The following is a 20,184-nucleotide window of genomic DNA, read 5'->3' as shown; positions in this document are numbered from 1 at the left end:
ATTTTTAGAGGCGATGCACTGGAACCATCCCAGGTCTGTGATCACAGATAAGTGGCTGCTCCATTACCCTGTGAACAAAAATGAACATTAGGCATAACTTGAACCGGAAAATTGATAGATGCTATGACCCCAACAGTAAGACCTTCATCTTTGGGGCAAAGCCGTTTCATATGGCTGTGGAAGATGTCGAGCATATCATGGGTGTGCCCACATTGGGCCAAGAGTGTTTTCCATGCGAACCAAGTCAAGCATCCGCATTGTAGGAACAGCTGGAAGACCTTAGCAAAAATAAAATCACTTTGAAAGGGCTTGCTACAAAAATAGAAAACACCAAGGGGTCATCTTTCATCCGTGCCTATGTAATGTATACAATAGGTGTGCTTATGTGTCCAGCAACACAGAGGCACATCAACACTAAAGTACCTAGGACTGGTAGCAGACATATGTAGAATAAGGATGATGAATTTTGTACTCACTACTCTTAACCATATGATAGCCAGCATCACCAAGTTTAAAGACGGAAGCTCAAATTTGAAGGGGAGCCTCCCATTGCTACAGGTTAGAAAAGGCTACTAACTATATGAATCTGTATGGACCTCCCATTCAGATAGCTATAGCTTTTTCAACCTGTAGCAATGGGAGGTTCCCCTCCAAATTCGAGCATCCATCTTTAAACTTGGAGATGCTGGCCTGATGAGTAAGAGTGAGGAGTGCAAATTTCACCTTCCTTATTCTAGATATGTCTGCTACCAGTCCTTAGGTACTTCGTGTTGACATGCCTTTGTGCTGTTGGTCACGTAAGCACACCTATTGTGTACATTACATAGGCATGGACGAAAGTTGACCCCTTGTTTATTTTTTATTTTTTCAGCAAGCCCTTTCAAAATGATTTTATTTTTGCTAGGGCCTTTCAGCTCTTCGTATAATGCAGATGCTTGAATTGATTCACATGGAAAAAACTCTTGGCCCACTGCGGGCACACCTAGTATATGCTCGACATCTTCCACAGTCATCTGAAAGGCTTTCCCCCAAAGATGAAGGCCTTAGTATTGGGGTCATAGCATGTAGCAATTTTCTGGTACAAGTTACGCCCTCAGAGTCAATGTTGATGTTGTTGGAGCATCAACATCTTTGCCTTTGCCTTGGGCTTTAAATTGCCTCCGTACACACCCGATGCCGCGGATTGGCACATGGGTGGTTGCTCAAGCTCACTCGGATGGAGCAGACCCAGGCTAAGATCCTGATGGAGCAGGTGGTCCCTCTCTCGGAGTCGGACCTGACCGGCAATGATATAGTTGCCGCCTGGGTCAGCCGGAGGATCTAGCCACTTCAGGCCCGTGTCAGGGGAATGTGGTTGTACTTTGGCGGAACCGACCCAACAAGAACCTCCCTGCTCTGACTGTATGACGAGACCTTAAAGACCCGGATGAAGCGGATCACCCAGGTCCGCAACATTCTCCGACGAGACGGCCCCATCAAACCTCTTGGAGCCGGCGAAACTATCTCCAGCACTAACTACTGAAGTACTGAGTCAACAACCTACTGATCCAGAGTGTTTTGCATCTTCTACTTGCAGTAACCTACTGTGATATTTTAGCAGACATCATATTGGTGATAGTCTGCAAGCCTATTGTCATATGTGATCTTTGATTTTACTGGTGCCATTAAATGACTTTGCGCCCCTTATATTGACTGGTTATGTGCCGATTGGCAGTTTAAATAGTTGTTTGACTTGGGAGGCCAGAAGGCAGTTTACTATATTTTTGTTATGCTCTAAAGAAAAAATGCCCATATCACAGCTTCTGCAGAGAGCAGGAGATCAATTGTTCTTTCTCTCGTCTGTCCTAATCGCCAATTCACTGGAATATTAATGTGCAGACTGATGCAGAAGCAAAGCGTTTGAAGGCAAATAAATCCAGTGATGAGAATGGCAGTTTTATAAAAGATGCTGAAGCTTATTCAAGAAATGCTAGTAAGGTTGTTGATCAAAATCCTCCGCCGCCAGAGCCACCAAAGCAAGATTTCATCCATGTGAGGGAAAGAAGGGGTCAAGCAACTGACAAGCCATAGCCTTGCAGAAAGGGTCAGTTCAATGAACCTTCTTCAGTTATGACTATTCTGAATGTATTGTTTTCAGTTTTGAGTATTGTTACACGCCCCCATAGATTCACATTGACACTGCCCATTAAAGGAGTAATAAATCTGGTTATGGATTGAAGTGCCGAAGTATATTCTTCCTATACTGCAATTGCAAGTAAACAAGGCGATTCGGTCACTGAAAGTTCTACTCGTTTTGACAGGCACGACGTGAGAAAATAATGGAGCGGATCGGATGAAAGTTCTCCAAGATCTTGTCCCTGGATGTAATAAGGTGCATTTTATTCTCATCAACAAGCATTCAATATTTTTATTGTTTCCATTCTGTCTGACAAAAGTCCATATATATTTATCTTTGTATCATCTTCAAGTTCTAAGTCCTCCCTAGTTTTGTGTATGTAAATAATTTTCTTTGGAAAGCTTATGTTTCCTTGGTCGGGTTATTGGCAAAGCATCAGTCCTCGATAATCAATTATGTCCAAGCTTTGGAACGTCAAATTGAGGTATGCTGTGTCATGGCTGTCGCTTCTATGGAATTGTGTTACCCTCTATAGTACAGTTAACAATAAATAGATTGACAATTGCTGTCATCTGCAGTTCCTGTCCATGAAGCCTGAGGCGGTTAATGCCCATGCTCACAATGGGGCCGAGACATCTCCAACTAAAGATGGAGTAAGTCAAGTTGCGAACTCAATGTTCAAGTAGCAAAAAGATGATGGGTACAAACAAGTACAGTATATCTTAGCTCCAATGCTTGATTTCTCAAACTGTGTTGCCAATGTACTATGCATCTTGGCCCTTGATCTGCAATTAGGCCTGCTATATGATGCAGATGCTATGTTGTCACGTTTGTGTACAGCAAAATATATATTAGCTCCAGAAGGTTTACCTTCTTGTCTTCTCGCCTGCAGTTTGCTGCGCCGACGTACAACACAGCTCCAGGTTTAACATTTGACCCGCAAACACCAAAGGAGTACACCCAGGGCTCGCCGGCTTCAGAGTGGCTTCACATTCAGATTGGTGGCAACTACGAAAGAGTGACATGAACAGAAAAAATGAATCAGGGTGGCGCCCAATAAAGCGTACCATGAATCCTCAACCAATTATCCCCCACCTTTCTAGTCCCATTTTTTGCGCAACCATTTTGTTCCAAATGTGGTTTTATCCACTGTTTTTGGAGCTATAATTTGCCGGTAGAGACACCAAACATGTATTTAAGTTCGATATTTTATTTATGTTTACCTTTGGATTCAGGATTGTTCCTTGCGTATTCACGCCTTTCATGTATTCCATGGATCTATGTCGTAAGATGTATGGAAGCGACTTTGTTCAGGTCTCCTGTCAGGCTGTGAAAGCTTAAACCCTTTTCCTTTTGTTATTTTTTTTCAGTTTTAAGATCAAAGTTTGAACCTTAGGGCACGTTCTCTTTCTGAATACTGATGATTTGCGCCTTGTTCTCTGGGCAGCAGCAGGAGAAGTTGGTTCCTCGGATTACCCTGTGTGTAGTACTTCTATCTACACTGTATGTTTGGTGTCTTCTGGGTTCACCTGAGATTGGATGGGCTTCGATCGCATTCGTCAACCGTTTTTCTTCACCCCAATGTTCACAGTTGCAGCAAGGTTAGTGATTTCTCCCGCAAAAAAAAAAAGCAAGGTTAGTGATTTTTGGGACGGCTCTCATCTTTGCAAAAGTTCTTTCTGCAGCGCTGATCTCCGCCATATGGAATCCGTGGAAGCGGCGCAACGGCAAGATTTTTCGCAACGAAAATGAACCCTTGCCCGCGATCTACCGCCGTTACACCGACGGCTTGATGCTCAGGTCCGACCGCTGCAGCCAATGCTCCTCGCAAAGCTCTTCTTCATGATTCTCTTCTACTGGAAAATGGTTCATGCCGGATTTTGCCCGTCCTAGTTCCCTCGGAAGAAAATTCCGCAGTTTTGACCATCCCGACAAAGGGAAATCCAGAAATGTAACTATTGTCAAACACCCAGGGGTTGTGCCGCAAAGAAAAAAACACCCAGGGGTTGTGCCGCAAAGAAAAAAACACCCAGGGCAGGGCTCATGGTGGAACAGCTTTCGGCCGTTCATCATTTCACTGCTCCTGAAGCTATAACTATAGTTTCTCCCCATATTTTTATAAATTTTCAAACATTTGTAATTGTTATGTACACAGAAAGAAAAAGAAAACCAGGGCCTAGGAGTATCAAAAACAAATTCAACAAAACAGCAGAGAAAGAAATCCATTGTGCGTCATGCCCTGCTCTGCTTATCTGAAAGTCCATAGAAAACTACAAAACACCAGATGAGAAAATAAATAAATGCGCATCCAGGGAATCGAACCCTGGTCAGTACCGTGGGAGGGTACTATGATACCACTACACCAGATGCGCTTTGTTGACCTTTTGTTCTTCCACTCTATATTTTATCCTCTATTTACATTTTTTGCATTGAGCAATGCATGAAGGTTTGTAATAGCTCACGTGGTGACAGTTTTGACAAAGATGTTCCATCATCCAAGTAAACTGTGATAACTTGACCGATTTTTTTAGAGATGGTGATACTGGGTGTATACTTGAATTCTACAGTATATTTCAGTGTTAAGATTTGCAAAAAAAAAAGACAGAAAATTGGAGAAGTGGGGTATCGATCCCCATACCTCTCGCATGCTAAGCGAGCGCTCTACCATCTGAGCTACATCCCCTTATATGGTGGAAGTAATTAATAACGTGGTAACTACATCTGAGGTATTAAAAAATCCGTCCCACTACTTTGTATGGGAACTGTGAAATTACCGGCACAAGCAACTAAGCGAATCTGGCAGTCTGGCAGAGTAGCATAGGATTTTCTTTTTGCTCTTATATAGAAGTAACCACTGAAACTCCTCCCTCAACCTACGTCTGCAGGCAAAGAGACTGGGGATGGATAACCCCCTTCTGAAAACATATGCATTCCTCGTGCTCCAGATGGTCTAAGCAATCAGTATGATGACATCCATTGCAAATGGAAGATTGAGCAGGCGAACTAACTGACTGAGCTGATCTTGAATACCTGCAGACAGACAGGGGAGACCAACCGGGGCAGATGAAAGAACAAATGGTCTCTTGTCTCCGAAACTTGCTCATCACACATGACACATGTGTAGTCCTCAATGAAAAAGCTCTTTCTCTGATTGCAGGTTTTCCATAGCCATGCAATAGCAGGAATTGTAGGGTTCTCGCTTCTGAGCTGCTTCAGCTTTCTGCGCAGCTTCTTCTGCATCCTGAAGTTCAGAAGAAACATGATGCTAGTACAGTACTATCGATAATGTCTTATTATTCATCAGGACGAAACAAAGGAACCAGTTTCATGCATAATGATGATGACCCAACTGAAAACTGTGACCAGCGCAAGACTAACAGGACATAATAATAGTGCAGGCGAACGGCCTGACAAATCCATTACAGCACCCTGATAATGAAAAGCATGAAGAAAGACATAATGCAAAAATAAAATACTCGCTTCAGAAAAGAAAGGGACCGTCAGAAATTGCAGTATACATGTATAGGAGTAAGTCTCTGACATGATCTGTCGGTGGAGAGAGCATTGACAGTAGGAAAATTGGTGACCACTTCCTGTCTGCTCATCGTGGCATTAATCGGAATCCACACCACCATCAAAACCCCATTCCATGCCATCATCTTCGAAGGTTGATTGTTCTTTTTTTTTTAAAGGAGGATGACCCCCGGCCTATGCATCTGGGAGATGCATACGGCCACTTTATTGATTATTCTCGAGGACCGTACAAAGTATTACAACAATGTGTCTGAATCCACCATCTTGGCAACATATGCCGCTACTCCTATCCAATATGATGAGGGGGTGCTAGCTGGGCCACTACCCAAACCACTCACCTAAGCCTAACATCAAAAGCCGGAAGCCGAAACTCATTCGGAAGCCCCAGCCGAGCCACATACCGGGTCTGGGGCACAATCCGGTCAGACGCACTCGTGTGTCGTCGCCGCCATCTTCCACAGGTCCGTCTTCAGATCATATTGAGGCTTCTACCTTGTCTGGCCACTCTGCCATCGACGTCCCCATGACGCCAGACAGCTTCCTCCTCCTGCACGAGTCCATCTCCGCGCATCAGACGCCGAGTCTCCACAGCACCATGCCGCCGAGATCCGCCACCATCAATGTGAAAGATGAAGCACCGCTCCACCAAAGTCGCCGTCCTCTAATCCCTCGAGCCCGTGTGCACCTCCAAGAATGACGCCCCCAGGGGGGAAGACGACACCAGAGAGCCGCCGTCATCCGATCTACTGATCTAGGGTTTCCCCCGGAGGTAGCAGAGAGTGGCCTTGAACTTCTCCACGACGATGCCTTCAGGAAGGGAACGACGCAGACAGCGTCGCCATCGCCGGCCTTGGCAATAGCCAATAGCAGGTTTTCACCCAGATCTGATCGAAGACCTCCATCTCTCGTGCACGGGTCGCCGCCATCCTTGCCGGGATCTGGAAGATCCCGCAAGCCAGATCTCAGTAGGGGCCGAGCAGGGGAGGCCGAGGCCGCGCCCACAGGAACAGAAGAAGTCCATGCCCGCGCCGCCGCCCCGGAGTCAGCCCCGCGCGCCAAGAGGCGAGGACCACCACCATGACGCCCGCCGCACCGCCGCCAGGAGCTCGTCGCCGACCACTCCGCAGCACGCCGTGCCGCCGCACCCGCCAACCAGTCCAGCGCCCAGGCCCGGCGGATCTGCCCCGCGCCTGACCACCCGCGCGAGGGGACGAAAGAAGCCCCGCCGCCGCCTGCGCAGACCGGGCTTCGCCCAGCCGCGCCCTCCAGCGGCGGCGAGGGGGAGTAGGGAGGGAGAGGGGGCCGAGCGGAGGAGATCGCGGTGCCCTCCCCGGCCGCCTAGCGGGTGGCGGCGCAGGAGGGATAGGGTTAGGAGGCGGAGAAACAGCAGTGTTGACAGACTTTTTTATTCTATAATTCAAGGTTGATTGTTCTGCAAGACACAACTCTAGGTTCTCAAACACTTCTTGCATTGTAGGGCGATCGATACCACGATCACTAACACATTTCTTAGCAATATCCACAAACTTCCTGAAGCACCGCGGAGCAATCTTTCCTTCAAGATAGGGATCAACAATCAGATCAAGGATGCCCTTCTTCTGGTAACTGAGGGCGCAATATACCAGATTAGCTTGTCTTTCGGGAAGATTGGGATTATAAGCAGCCCGAGCACACAAAACCTCAAACAGTACGACACCAAAAGAATACACATTGGATTTCTGTGTTAGTTGCCCAGTGCAGTAAAATTCAGGATCGACACAACCCAGACGTCCTATACGCAGTGTGGGGGTCACATCCATGGCATCCCGCCATGGTGAGACTTCACTTGAAAACTTGCCGACCAATCTCTCATCTAGGAGAATGTTCGTCATCGACACATCATTAGGGATGATGGAACACTCATGAAGGTAGTGCAGGGCACGAGCAGCACCGATGCAGACGTCTAGACGCTGCCTCCAAGTAAGCGGTGGCTCCTTCATTTTGTTAGCGTAAAGGTTCTCACTCAGGGTGCCACGAGCCATGTAGTCGTAGATCAGCATCCTCTGGTTTTTCTCTTTACAGTAACCGACCAATGATACGAGATGATGGTGGCGGAGATTGGCCATCATCGCTATCTCTGTCTGGAACATACTCACATCCTGTTGAAACCTGCCCCTTTTGATAGCTACCTTTGTTACTCCCCCATCAATCACTCCATAGTAAACTTTACCAAATAAATCCACACCAATAAGGTGCGACTTATCAAAGTTTCTTGTCACGGATTTCATCTCCCTGAGTGAGAAATGGCGGCACAAGTTATATGGCAAAGATCGTTGCGTGACTGAGCTAGAAGATTGCCAGTTGTTTTGAGCTGCTGGCTTGTTCCTCCACCCCCAAGGAAAAATAGTTGGTGTTTGTTTACCTTGAACTTGAGTTTTCCTAAGTGCCCGAAGACGTTCTGCCACATCTCTCATCTCAGGGCGTCTATCTATCTCCATTCTCAAGCATTGTCCTGCTAGCTTTGCAACCCCTTCAAGGACCTTCATGTTGTTCTGGCTTGAGATTTCAACATCAAACAACTCTCTCACCTTTCTCTTCTCTGTTACAAGAGATTGGGTAAAACATTCAACTATGCCGGTCTCCCCATTTCTTGTTGTTGCCTTTTTCTTTGTAATCAATTCAACCAGAACTATTCCGAAGCTGTAAACATCACTCTTCGAGGTGAGACGCCCGCTGCGACCAAACAAAGGGTCCATGTAACCTATGCTCCCTATTACACGCTCAGTGAAAAGGGTCGAGTCTGTGTTGACAAGTCTTGATATTCCAAAGTCAGATATTTTTGCATTGAAGTTGTCATCTAATAGTATATTGGCAGGCTTGATATCACCATGAATGACCTGAGTATACATTTGTGAATGCATGTAGCACAATGCCTCTGAACACTCCACCGCGATACGCAGTCATGTATCCAACGTGATGGGAATGCGTTCATGGTGAAGAACATTGCTGAGGTTCCCTTTGGATATATACTCACTGACTATCATTAGGGCATTTTCCTTGGCACAGTAGCCTATGAGCCTAACTACATTCTTGTGGTTGATTTCACAGTGGACTTTCATCTCTTTGGCAAAATTTTCTTCTATATTACTCATAAATCTCTTGACTGCAACTGTTCTTCCATCTTGGAGTACACCTTTGTAAACTTCTCCAAAGCCGCCTTTTCCAATGATAGTTTCGTAGTTGCTGGTAATTCTTTTTATCTCACCCTCTGTGAAACATTTTATGTTATGATTGCTATATGACAACCACTTTGACCTGTCACCCCTTTGGATCATTTCTGCCACTGTACTTTCTCGAAGGTCCATCTTATGAAAGTGAAGCAGCAAAGACTGAGTATACAAGTTAGCTTCGGCAAATATGCTGGACGCACCGACTTGACCTGAAAAATAGTTTCCAAATGAGTGAAACTCAAATCTCATATAACATAGGAATACTTTGCAGAATCAATGAATGGTAACTAAATTTGTGGGTATATCAGACGGCCACGTACTGACAAAAAACACTGAATTGCGTTTTTTTCCATACTACCTTATGGCCGGGTTCCACCATCATCAGATAAAGGAAGAACACATATCCAGCATCCAGTGAAACGATAAGAAACAAAGATAGTTTGTCATACAAGATCTCCTCTTGCTCACGAAGGGTAGGAAGTTGACCAAAGATGGGATAAGAGTCATTTTCAGTCCAACACATCAATGAAGAGAATAGGAGTGCTCGACTTCGCCCATTTAATCATAGAACATATCCTGTAGGTGATGATGGTTTAATTATCCTGTAAGTTACCTGGCAGCTCCCTGCGCCTGAAGCGGGCCGTCTCCTCCTCTCACCCGCCGGCCGCCGTACCCAAATGCTCACGGCCACGCCCTCCGTCGGAACCAGCGCTTCGCTCCAGCCGCTGCAGCCGGATCCTAGAGTCCACTGCGACATCGGACCCATCCTCCCACGCTCCCTGCTTCATTCAACCACCGCGGCACCGGCACGGCAGCCATCTGATGCCCCGCTGATCTGATCTTGCCGCCGACTCGGAAGGAGCCTGGTGCGGCGCCTTGTAACTCAACAACGTGAGAACGGCGGCGGAGCAAGGGCCAAGACTGCCTGGAGGCGGAGGGCAAAGGGGAGATGCTGATGGGACAAAACTGAAGTGTTATTCAGTGTCAAATTTGTCATTTTTGTGCTTGTTCGGGCTGAGCATCTCGTATGGGACCATACTCGGGCCTTATTGCCTTCGTGTAGTGTGTTTATCCTATCTTGTACTTTCTCTTCTTCTTTTTTTGCGGGGATATCTTGTACTTTCTCAATTCTCTTCTATGAATGAAATGATACGCAAGCTTTGAGTATTCATGATTTTTTTTATTCATTTTTGTATCTCGAGCTATGTATTGAATTTTGATTCAAAATTTCGTGACAACATACATCAATGTTGTGTCAACGCACTAATTTTCTTTTGGATAATTTATATACATTTTAAACGTGCAACGGGTCGGGTGCACCGGTAGCACCAGATACGTTCCATGCACACTTGATCGCTCACGTAGAGTTTTCATTGGTTTTTTTCCTTATTTTCGGTCTATTGGTTGACTGGTCTGGTTTTTACAATTTGTTTTATTTCCTTATATGTTTTTTGTACAATATTCACTGGGTATTTTTCTGTTTCTTTTCTTTTGTGTGTGTTTTCTTTGGTTTCCAACTTTTTTTTCTTTTTTTTCGTTTTTGTATTTTTTTAAGATTTTCATTGTTTTTTCTTTTTTCCCTTTTCGGCGTCTCTCTTACAGTCTTCATTAGTTTTCTAATCGTTTTTCATTCTTCCTTTTTCTATGTGTTTCTTTAATGTTTTGGTCTGTTTTCAATTATTTTTCTTTCTTTCCTTTTTACGCTTTTATCTAGGGTTTTATTTTTTATTTTCCCTTTTTATTTTTTTCCTTTTTTCATTACATCTTTTTTTTTGTACTCTAAAACATTTTGGTACATATTGGACATTTTCTAAATACATGATTAATATGTGTGTCTAATATATGTTTGGATGGGTATCTTTCGTATACACTATACATTTTTCTTATACATACGAGGCAGTTTTTCTACAAGGTGAACATTGTTTAAATACATGATTAATATTTTTTCAAGTATATGTTTCGTGTCTACTTTATTATTTACATTGTACATTTTTCATATACATAAGGAATATTTTTACACATGTTTAATATTTTTTGAATACATGATAAACATTTTTTTAAATATATGTTTTTGATGACTATTTTTCATACACATCGTATACTTATTATACACATATGATACATTATTGTTAGGCAAGGTTAACATGTTTTCAAATATATGTGTTGGAAGTCTACTCTTTTTATACAGGTTAAACATTTTTTGTATACATGAAGAACATTTTTTACACACGTTTAAAAATTAATTAAATACATGATTGACATTTTTTCAAACAGATGTTTTTAAACATTTTATGAACATGCGTTAAACTTTTTTCAATATGTGCCAAACATTTGTAAATGTCACTAGCATTTTTAAAAATTACTTTAACATTGTTTACACTGCATTAATATTTTTCAAATTAATAATATTTTTTTAAAAATAAGTAAAATTGATGTTTTGAAATGAATTTATTTCAAGTATTTCAAACAAATATATACAAATGTAGAAATAGAATGAACACGCGAATGAAAAATTAAAAGAAATAAATGAACAGAAAATCAAAGCCTAGACTCGGTCTCGCTAATGGGCCGGCATAGTAGTGTGTTCCTTGAGGCGGTGTTGCACTAGGAATCACAACAGCGCCACGTAGCCGCGCCCACGATACATGTATTTAATGAGCCGGCCCAAGCCCATGTGACATTTTGGACCGTGGGCCTTTTTTGGTCCAATTACTTGAAAATTCAGAAAAAAATCTAAAAATGAGGCAAAGGCTGTCTCGTTAAAACCTTACATTCCTGAGAAGGAAAAGGAGTACAAAGATTGCTCTAAAATACAGAAGGATAAGTAAATTAAAAAATAAAAGGGAAATTTACGAAAGGATAAGAATATTACAAAAGAAAAGGAAAATTTACAAAGACTACGACTATTCGTCGGGTTCTTCTTCATGAATGGTAAGATTTTGGGATGTGGATGCCGGTTCTATGTTATCGACAGTGTGTGGGGCTCTCATCCTGCCTAGTTCCCCGTCTTTCACGGTCATTACTATTTTCACCATATCCAGGGTGAGACTGGTTCTTCTCTCCTCAAGTAAATTAAAGTTGATTTTGTCGTTGTTGAGGTACTTCGCTAACTCCCCACCACCTGAAAGCACATGCCCTGTTGTTGCTCCTATGGAAGAGCTCGAGGTAGAGGAGGAAGAACCAAATATCTTGTTGCACACTTCGTTTTACTGTAGTTGGTGCTCTTGATAGCCCAGTTGAAGTTTGAGATGTATTTCTCGAAGAGGTTCTAGTTTCTATAGAGTTGCAAAAAAAGTCGCATGTCGAGCATCTATAGTTATTCTCTCTTCTCATTGATGTTGAGTCCGACTGCTTGGAGGCGGTATCCATGGTGATGAGTGTCGGTAGCAATTTATCTAAAAACTATTTCCTGATCAGAGAGATAAAATATAGTATGGGGAAACGTGACTCTTCTATTACTCATATTCGTTGTACAGAAAATGATGCTAATCATGCTATGGTAAACTTTGGTAGAGGCCAGGGTCGTACCTTGGTTTGGTCCCAAATGAGGTCTTAGATATTGTCTTACGAGATTGTAATCCCTAATTCTAAGTAATAAAGAGTTATTTCACAAAAAAGAAAGAAAGAATGGAAAGCAATGTTTTTCAGGTCTCCCTGTAAGTCTATGAAAGCATAAACCTTTACTTCTGATGAATCAGGATATCTACCTAACGTTCACCAGGGGAGCGGACCCGATCGAACGACTTGTTTGATGCACAGTGAGGACCAACAAACGTTTTGATAGGCCCCCATGTGGGAACCTCGGAAATACACGCCTTTTAGGCCTCCAGCCCGATTGTAAATCTCTTGAAATTTTTTGTAAAAGAATTGTCATGTTGAGGGTAAAAAATACACAATATTACGAATATTTGTCGGGGAAGAAGAGGAAAACACACACAAAAATGCCATGATGCAAACAAGTAAATTGCCAAAGTTGTTGGTAAAAAACACATAGTAGAAAACAAAATCAAAATCAATTTGCCATTGTCCAAAAAAATATGCCATAATACAAAAAATAAATTTCCCATGCTATGATTTTTTTTGACATACTACGAAAAATAAAATTTCCATGGTTCCAAAAAAGTTGCCATGTTCCACCAAAATAAAATTATCATGGTCCATAGAATAAATTTCCCATGGTCCATAAAATAAATTTGACATGGTTCACGAAATGAAATTGCCATGGTCCAAAAAACAAAATTGCCGTGATCAATTTTTTTTGCCATGGTCCATAAAGTAAATTTGCCATGGCAAAAAAAGAACTTACCATTCATTGATCAAAAAATAAGTTTGGCATGTACATTTTCTTTTGTAAAATGCCATGTAACTAAAAGAAGCGATAAAGGAAAAGGGGAGGAACTGGGATTCGAACCCAGGTCTCCCAGATGGAGGCTTAGGGCCTCTTTGATTTGTAGGATTCTAAAACCGCAAGACTAGAAGAAACATATGATTGGAATGTTATGGTCATTGCAATCCTATAGGATTTTGTGTTGTCAAATTGCACATAAAAAAACAAAGGATTCTTCGAAAGAGGTTTGAGTGGCTGCTAGAAACTCAAGTAGTACAAAGAAATCCTTAGGAAAGAGTTCCGATAGGATTTAATCCTATGAATCAAACAACCAACATAGGAAAATTCATAAGGATTCTGGTCCTCCAATATTCCTATGAAAATCCTTTGAATCAAATGAATCCTTAAGGTGATGGCCAGTGCGTTGGGCTGTTGTGTTCGCATATGATAGCATTCACAGCGATTTTGTGTTCTGCCGTACAAGTTTAGAGCCGACGTGTCTCCTCTTTCATGCTTCAAGATCCGTGCGGTTATCCAACAGCATCTAGCACGTTCGCGCGAGGTGAACAGTTGTTTTCTCGGATTACGCTGTGTATGCATTCGTCAGCCGTTATTCTTGGCTCTCCACAGGTGCAGCAGGCTTCGTTCTACGGTGCTAATCTCCGCCATATGGAATCCGTGGTCTGTGGAAGCGGCGCAGTGCCCTGAATTTGACAATCTCAACAAATGCTACTGTCAAAAACACACACGCAGGGTTCATGCTGGAACAGCTCTCAGCCATTCATCATTTGCACTGCTCCTGCTGAAGGCATACATCAGCCTGCTCGCTTCTGAGCTGCTTCAGCTCTCGATCCGCCCAGCCTCTTCTGCACCCTCAAGTTGAGAAAATAATACGCTAGTACGATCAATGGCGCCTTATTCAGGACAAAACCAAGGAACCGGTTTCATCCATGATGATGGGCCAACTGAAAACTAGGAGGTGGTGTAGAACTTCAGAGTGAACCACCAGTTAAACTCACAGATTGATGGATGAACTGGGAAAACCCCAGAATGTTAACTAACCCTAGTGACCGTCGAAAACACTGACAGCAGACCTTCTTTGTGGGTTGATTGCCGCCAAACAAGGAGGCCTCGAGAACTGTGTAATCGAACATTCATATCACGGATGCAATCAGACAGGCAGCAGCACTCTAGGTAGCAAAAGTGGTCGTTTGCATGCACTATAACTATATTCTGTTACAGACAAATCCATTACAACAAAGTGCACAATACTTGCTTCACAAAAGGAAGGCACAGAATATGCCATGTACATGTATGGAATGACTCTCTGGCATGGTCCGTCAGCGGAGAGAGCGTTGACAGTACAGATATTGGTCCTGAAAACTCTTCGTGCCTGCTCATCAAGCCACTTGAGATTCAGAATCCATGCCATCAGCAACTTGCTCATCCCACCCATCCATGCCATCATTTTTCAAACACCGATCACTCACGAAAATAGAGGCAATCACCATCTTCTGCAAGGTACATTTCCAGATTCAGTCGACGTTCTCTCCTTGAGGACCATCACTGTCATCATCAGCGAGCATGTCATCACCAAGGCACATCTGAAGGTCCTCCAAGGCACATCTCAAGATCCTGAAGCACTTCTTGCATTGTAGGGCGATCGATACCACGATCACTAACACATTTCTCAGCAATCTCGACAAACTTCTTGAAGCACCATGGAGAAATCTTTCCTTCAAGAAAGGGATCAACAATCAGATCAAGAATGCCCTTCTTCTGGCAACTAAGGGCATACTCCACCAAGTGAGCTTGTCTCCATGGAAGATTGCGATCATAAGCAGCCCGAGCACACAAAACCTCAAGCAGCACGACACCAAAAGAATATACATTTGATTTCTCTGTTACTTCCCCAGTGCGGCAAGATTCAGGATCGAGAAAACTAAAACGTCCCATAGGGCGCTGGCACGTGGTCACATCTGTGGCATCCTGTGGCAGCGAGACTTTAATAGAAACCTTGCCGACCAATCTCCAATCTAGGAGAATGCTCGCCGTGGACACGTCATTCTGGATGAAGGAACGCTCGTGAAGGTAGTGCAGGGCACGACCAGCACCGATGCAGACGTGTAGACGCTGCCTCCAAGTAAGGGGTGGCTGCTCGTTGTTGTTACCATAAAGATTCTCACGCAGGGTGCCACGAGCCATGTAGTCATAGATCAATATCATCTCCTTCTCCTCTTTGCAGTAACCAACCAGTGATACCAGATGATGGTGGCGGAGCTTTGCCATCGTCGCTATCTCTGTCTGGAACTTACTCGCATTCTGCTCAACTCTCCCACGTTTGATAGCCACCTTGGTTGCTCCTTCATCAATAACTCCACAATAAACTTTGCCAGATCCACCCACACCAACAAGGAGTGACTCATCAAAGTATCTTGTTGCAAAGTTCATCTGCCTAAGTGAGAAATGGCGGCACAAGTTGGAATCAATTGGCAATTCGGAATCCATACAATCAGCGACTTGCTCATCCCCATCCATGTCATCATCTTCAGAAGTTGATATCTCGCTACAATAGCTGGAATCATCGTCTTCTGCAAGGTACCTATCCAGGATCTGCCGGCGTTCTCTCCTTGAAGGACCATCCATTTTAACGTCATCTGGCATCACATCACCAAGGCATCTTCTTTGTTCCACAAGGCAAATCTCCAGTTTGTGAAACACTTCTTTCATTGAAGGACGATCAATACCATAGTCACTAACACATTTCTCAGCAATCTTGACAAACTTCCTGAAGCACTGGGGAGCAATCTTTCCTACAAGACAGGGATCAACAATAAGATTAAGGATGCCCTTCTTCTGGCAAATACGGGCGCATTGTACCAAGTGAGCCTGTCTCCTTGGAAGACCATAATCCCAAGCAGCCCGACCACATAAAACCTCAAACAGCACGACACCAAAAGAATATACATCGGATTTCTCTGTTAGTTGCCGAGTGCGGCGAAATTCAGGATCGAGAAAACTATCATATCCTATGGAGCATGTGGTCATAACTGTGGAAGCCCGCCATAATGAGGCTTTGCTTACAACCTTGCCGACCAATCTCTCATCTAGGAGAATGTTCACCGTGGATACCTCATTATGGATGATGGAACACTCGTGAAGGTAGTGGAGGGCATGAGCAACACCGATGCAGACATCTAGACGCTGCCTCCAAGTAAGTGATGGCTCCACACTTGTGTTATAGTAAAGGTTCCCACACAGGGTGCCACGAGCCATGTAGTCGTATATCAGTATCATCTTGTTTTCCTCTATGCAGTAACCGACCAGTGATACGAGATGATGGTGGCGGAGCTTTGCCATCGTCGCTATCTCTGTCTGGAACTTATTGACATCCTGCTCAACTATGCCACGTTTGATGGCCACCTTGGTTGCTCCCCCATCAATCCATCCATAGTAAACTTTATAAGATCTACTCACGGAAACAAGGTGTGACCCATCAAAGTTTCTTGTCGCGGATTTGATATCCAAAAGTGAGAAATGGCGACACAAGTTGGATGGCAAAGATTGTTGCGTGACTGTGCTGGAAGATTGCAAGTTGTTTTGAGCTGCAATCTTGTTCCTCCACCCCCAAGGAAAAAAAGTTAGTGTTTGTTTTCCTTGAACTAGAGTTTTCCTAAGCGCCCGAAGACGTCCTGCCATATCTATCATCTCTGGGCGTCTATCCATCTCCATCCTCAAACATTCTCCTGCTAGCTTTGCAACCCCTTGAAGAACCTTCATGTTGTTCTGGCTTGAGATTTCAACATCGAACAGCTCTCTCACCCTTCCCTTCCCTGTTGCAAGAGCTTGGGTGAAACATTCAATTATGCTGATCTCTCCATTTCTTATTGTTGCCTTTTTCTTTGTAATCAATTCAACCAGAACAATTCCGAAACTGTAAACATCACTCTTCGAGGTGAGACGCCCGCTGCGAGCAAACAAAGGGTCCATGTAGCCTATGCTCCCTATTACATGCTCAGTGGAAAGGGTCGCGTCTGTGTTGACAAGTCTTGATATTCCAAAGTCAGATATTTTTGCATTCAAGTTTTCATCCAATAGTATATTGGCAGGCTTGATATCACCATGAATGACCTGAGTGTACATTTGTGAATGCATGTAGCAAAGTGCCTCTGAACACTCCACTGCAATCCGCAGTCGTGTATCCAACGTGATGGGAATGCATTCATGGTGAAGAACATTGCTAAGGTTCCCTTTAGATATGTACTCACTGACTATCATTAGAGCATTTTCCTCGGCACAGTAGCCTATCAGCCTAACTACATTCTTGTGGTTGATCTCACAGTGGACTTTCAGCTCTTTGGCAAAAATTTCTTCTATATTACACATAAATTTCTTGACCGCAACTATTCTTCCATCTTGGAGAACACCTTTGTAAACTTCTCCGAAGCTGCCTTTTCCAATGATAGTTTTGTAGTTGCAGGTAATTCTTCCTATCTCATACGCTGTGAAGCATTTTATGTTATGGTTGCTATGTGATAACCACTTTGATCTGTCATTCTCTTGGAGCATTTTTGTCACCGTACTTTCTCGAAGGTCCATCTTATGAAAGTAAAGTAGAAAAGATTGGGTATACCGATTAGCTTTGACTAATACCCTGGATACATCATCTTGGCCTGAAAAATGGTTTCCAAAAGTGTGAAACTCAAATCTCAAACAACCAGAGTTATTAACAACATAAGAGTACTCTAGAGAATGAATGATTGGCAAGTGATATGTGGCCACAATAGATGCCTATGTACTGACAAAAACATTGATGTGCGTTGTTTTAAAGGTAGTTTGACATAAAAGATCTCATCTTGCTGCTGAAGGTGAGGAAGTTGAACAATAGATGGGGTAAGAGTCGAGTTCAGTCCAACACATAAATCAAGAGAATAAGAGTGCTGGACTTCCCCCATTTAATAACAGAACATATTCTTCAGGTGATGAAGAATAAACACTGTCTGGTTTAATTGTGACAAACCTAGGTGTCTAGCGATGACTGTGTTTTGGTTTTCGGTTTGAGATTTTTCTCGCCCCAGACCGAGATGGCCGAATTTCGGCCATTTTCAAATTTTTCGGCCGAAATTTGACCAAATTTTGACTAAAATTTGACCAAAATTTAACAAATTTGACCAATTTTGGTCAAAGATATATTTCGCCCCAGGCCGAGATGGCCGAAATCCGTTTTTTCCGGCCGAAATTCAAAACACAGGCGATGAGAGGCATCGTTTTGTAATCACCAGGTATTACCCTTCGTACGGCTTGGACAAACTCTTCTTTCTATCAAATGCATCAAAACGCAAGGCTTGCGTTTTCTCTCTCTGAAGAATAAACCTAGGTTGCTTCTTCACTAATTTGCAGAAAACTGTTTAATTTGTTGCTGGATGGAGAGAATCATCCACAAGGAACGGTTGAAATTGTAGGTAGGAGAGACCAAAATTAATCATCATTGTTCAGTTCTGCCATGGTATTAACTGGAGCTTCATGGTAGGCATTGGGCAATTTTGCTTAACTTTTTGTTTTCCAAACAAGCCTTCTGGCCGGATTCCACTACCAAAGAGGTAACGAACAAAAGAGAACCAGCATCCAGGTGCAAACCAAAAGAAAAGCAGCTAAAGCTGCATAACTGCTTTCTGACAGGAAAAGGAATAACAACACTAGGAGAACAGGCATATGCCTATTGAAGCATATAGAATTAGAATATCAAATGCAATCCCGCAGAAAACTATCAACTGAAGAAACTATCAACTATCAACATACCTCTTAGTCTTAGGAATTGATGCGGCAATACAGTTTATGAAGCATCTTTCTCATAGTTGAGGGCTGATTGTAGCACACATGGCCATGGAGTGGAGCTGGAAGAAGGTACAGATTGTCAACTCTTTATGAGAAAAGCTGATCCGTGAAGGGGTAAAAAACTCGAAGAAGAACACCTGGAATTTTTCGACCACAGACTTCAGATCTTGTTTCTAACTCAAGTGTGGATCCAATTTTCTCTCATATCAGTGACGGGGAGATTTGAGGTTGTTCGAACAGAAAATTCGTACCTGTAGCGGACCGTCTCCTCCTCTCACCCGCCGTACCCAAATGCTCACGGCCACGCCCGCCGTCGAAACCAGCCCTCCGCCCCAGCCGCTGCAGCCGCACCCCAGAGGTCCGCTGCGATTGCCGACTGCGATATCGGACCCCGTCCTCGCTCGCTCCCTGTTTTATTCAATCGCCGCGGCGCGGCAGCCATCTTATGGTCCGTTGATCCTGCCGCCCACTTGGAAGGAAGCGCCTTGTAAGCAACGTGAAAACGGCGGCGGTTGTGTCAACATTTTTTTTAATTCAGCGACCTTTATTAAACAATAATCATATCAGTTACGAGGAAGGGGAGTAAGAAATCAGGAGGCGGAGACCACAAAACCGGGTATCTAATCCCCCGATGTTTACAAAACTAGACAAATCCCCCCACCCCCTCCCTTTGTTGCAAGAGCAACTCTAACCGATCCAAATAACCGGTTAGAGAAAGATAAATCCAATTTTCCTTCTCTAACCGGCATCTAGTTGAACCCCCCAAAAAACACTAGGGGAGTAAAGAAAAATACTCCCAGCTGCTCACGACTCTTAAATAGGGTCGACCTCGCGGCCGCGGAGTAAAAGTCCAACATGCCACTTCGCCTCTCCTCAGCCCAATCCCCGCCAACGCGTCCCCAACCTTACCCGCACCCACTCCGCCGTTGGCCCGCCGCCATCGGCTCTGCGTGCCTTGCCAATCTACGCGATGAGCGTCCTTCTACTTCCGGCAGGGACCCTTCAAGAGATTGACAAGAGATGCAGGGCTTTCTTCTTGGCTGGCCAGGAAACTGTTACAGGTGGTCAATATAAGGTCGCTTGGGATCTTGTGTGCGCTCCGTTTGCTAAAGGGGGCCTTGGTTTTTCTCCCTAAAGCATATGAATCTTTGTCTGCTTTTGTA

At 43.7% G+C, this 20,184-nt stretch overlaps 2 non-coding genes and 2 pseudogenes across 2 annotated transcripts; 1 reads left to right on the top strand and 3 right to left on the bottom strand.

Annotated features, from left to right (window-relative positions):
- The first annotated feature begins 1,216 nt into the window (after positions 1–1,216).
- Positions 1,217–3,300, top strand: LOC123121041 (transcription factor BHLH089-like; annotated as a pseudogene).
- Positions 3,301–4,417: 1,117 nt separating this feature from the next.
- On the bottom strand, positions 4,418–4,488 carry TRNAG-CCC (transfer RNA glycine (anticodon CCC)). The gene has a single exon. It is a non-coding gene; the product is annotated as a tRNA-Gly (tRNA).
- Positions 4,489–4,726: 238 nt separating this feature from the next.
- On the bottom strand, positions 4,727–4,799 carry TRNAA-AGC (transfer RNA alanine (anticodon AGC)). The gene has a single exon. It is a non-coding gene; the product is annotated as a tRNA-Ala (tRNA).
- A 9,787-nt stretch (positions 4,800–14,586) lies between these two features.
- LOC123125804 (uncharacterized) lies at positions 14,587–19,115 on the bottom strand (annotated as a pseudogene).
- Positions 19,116–20,184: the final 1,069 nt, after the last annotated feature.

Source organism: Triticum aestivum, chromosome 5D (assembly GCF_018294505.1).
Source record: "Triticum aestivum cultivar Chinese Spring chromosome 5D, IWGSC CS RefSeq v2.1, whole genome shotgun sequence".
Taxonomy (NCBI): Eukaryota; Viridiplantae; Streptophyta; class Magnoliopsida; order Poales; family Poaceae; genus Triticum; species Triticum aestivum.
Note: the sequence above shows the minus strand (reverse complement) of the source record. Positions and strands in the feature narration are given on the sequence as shown.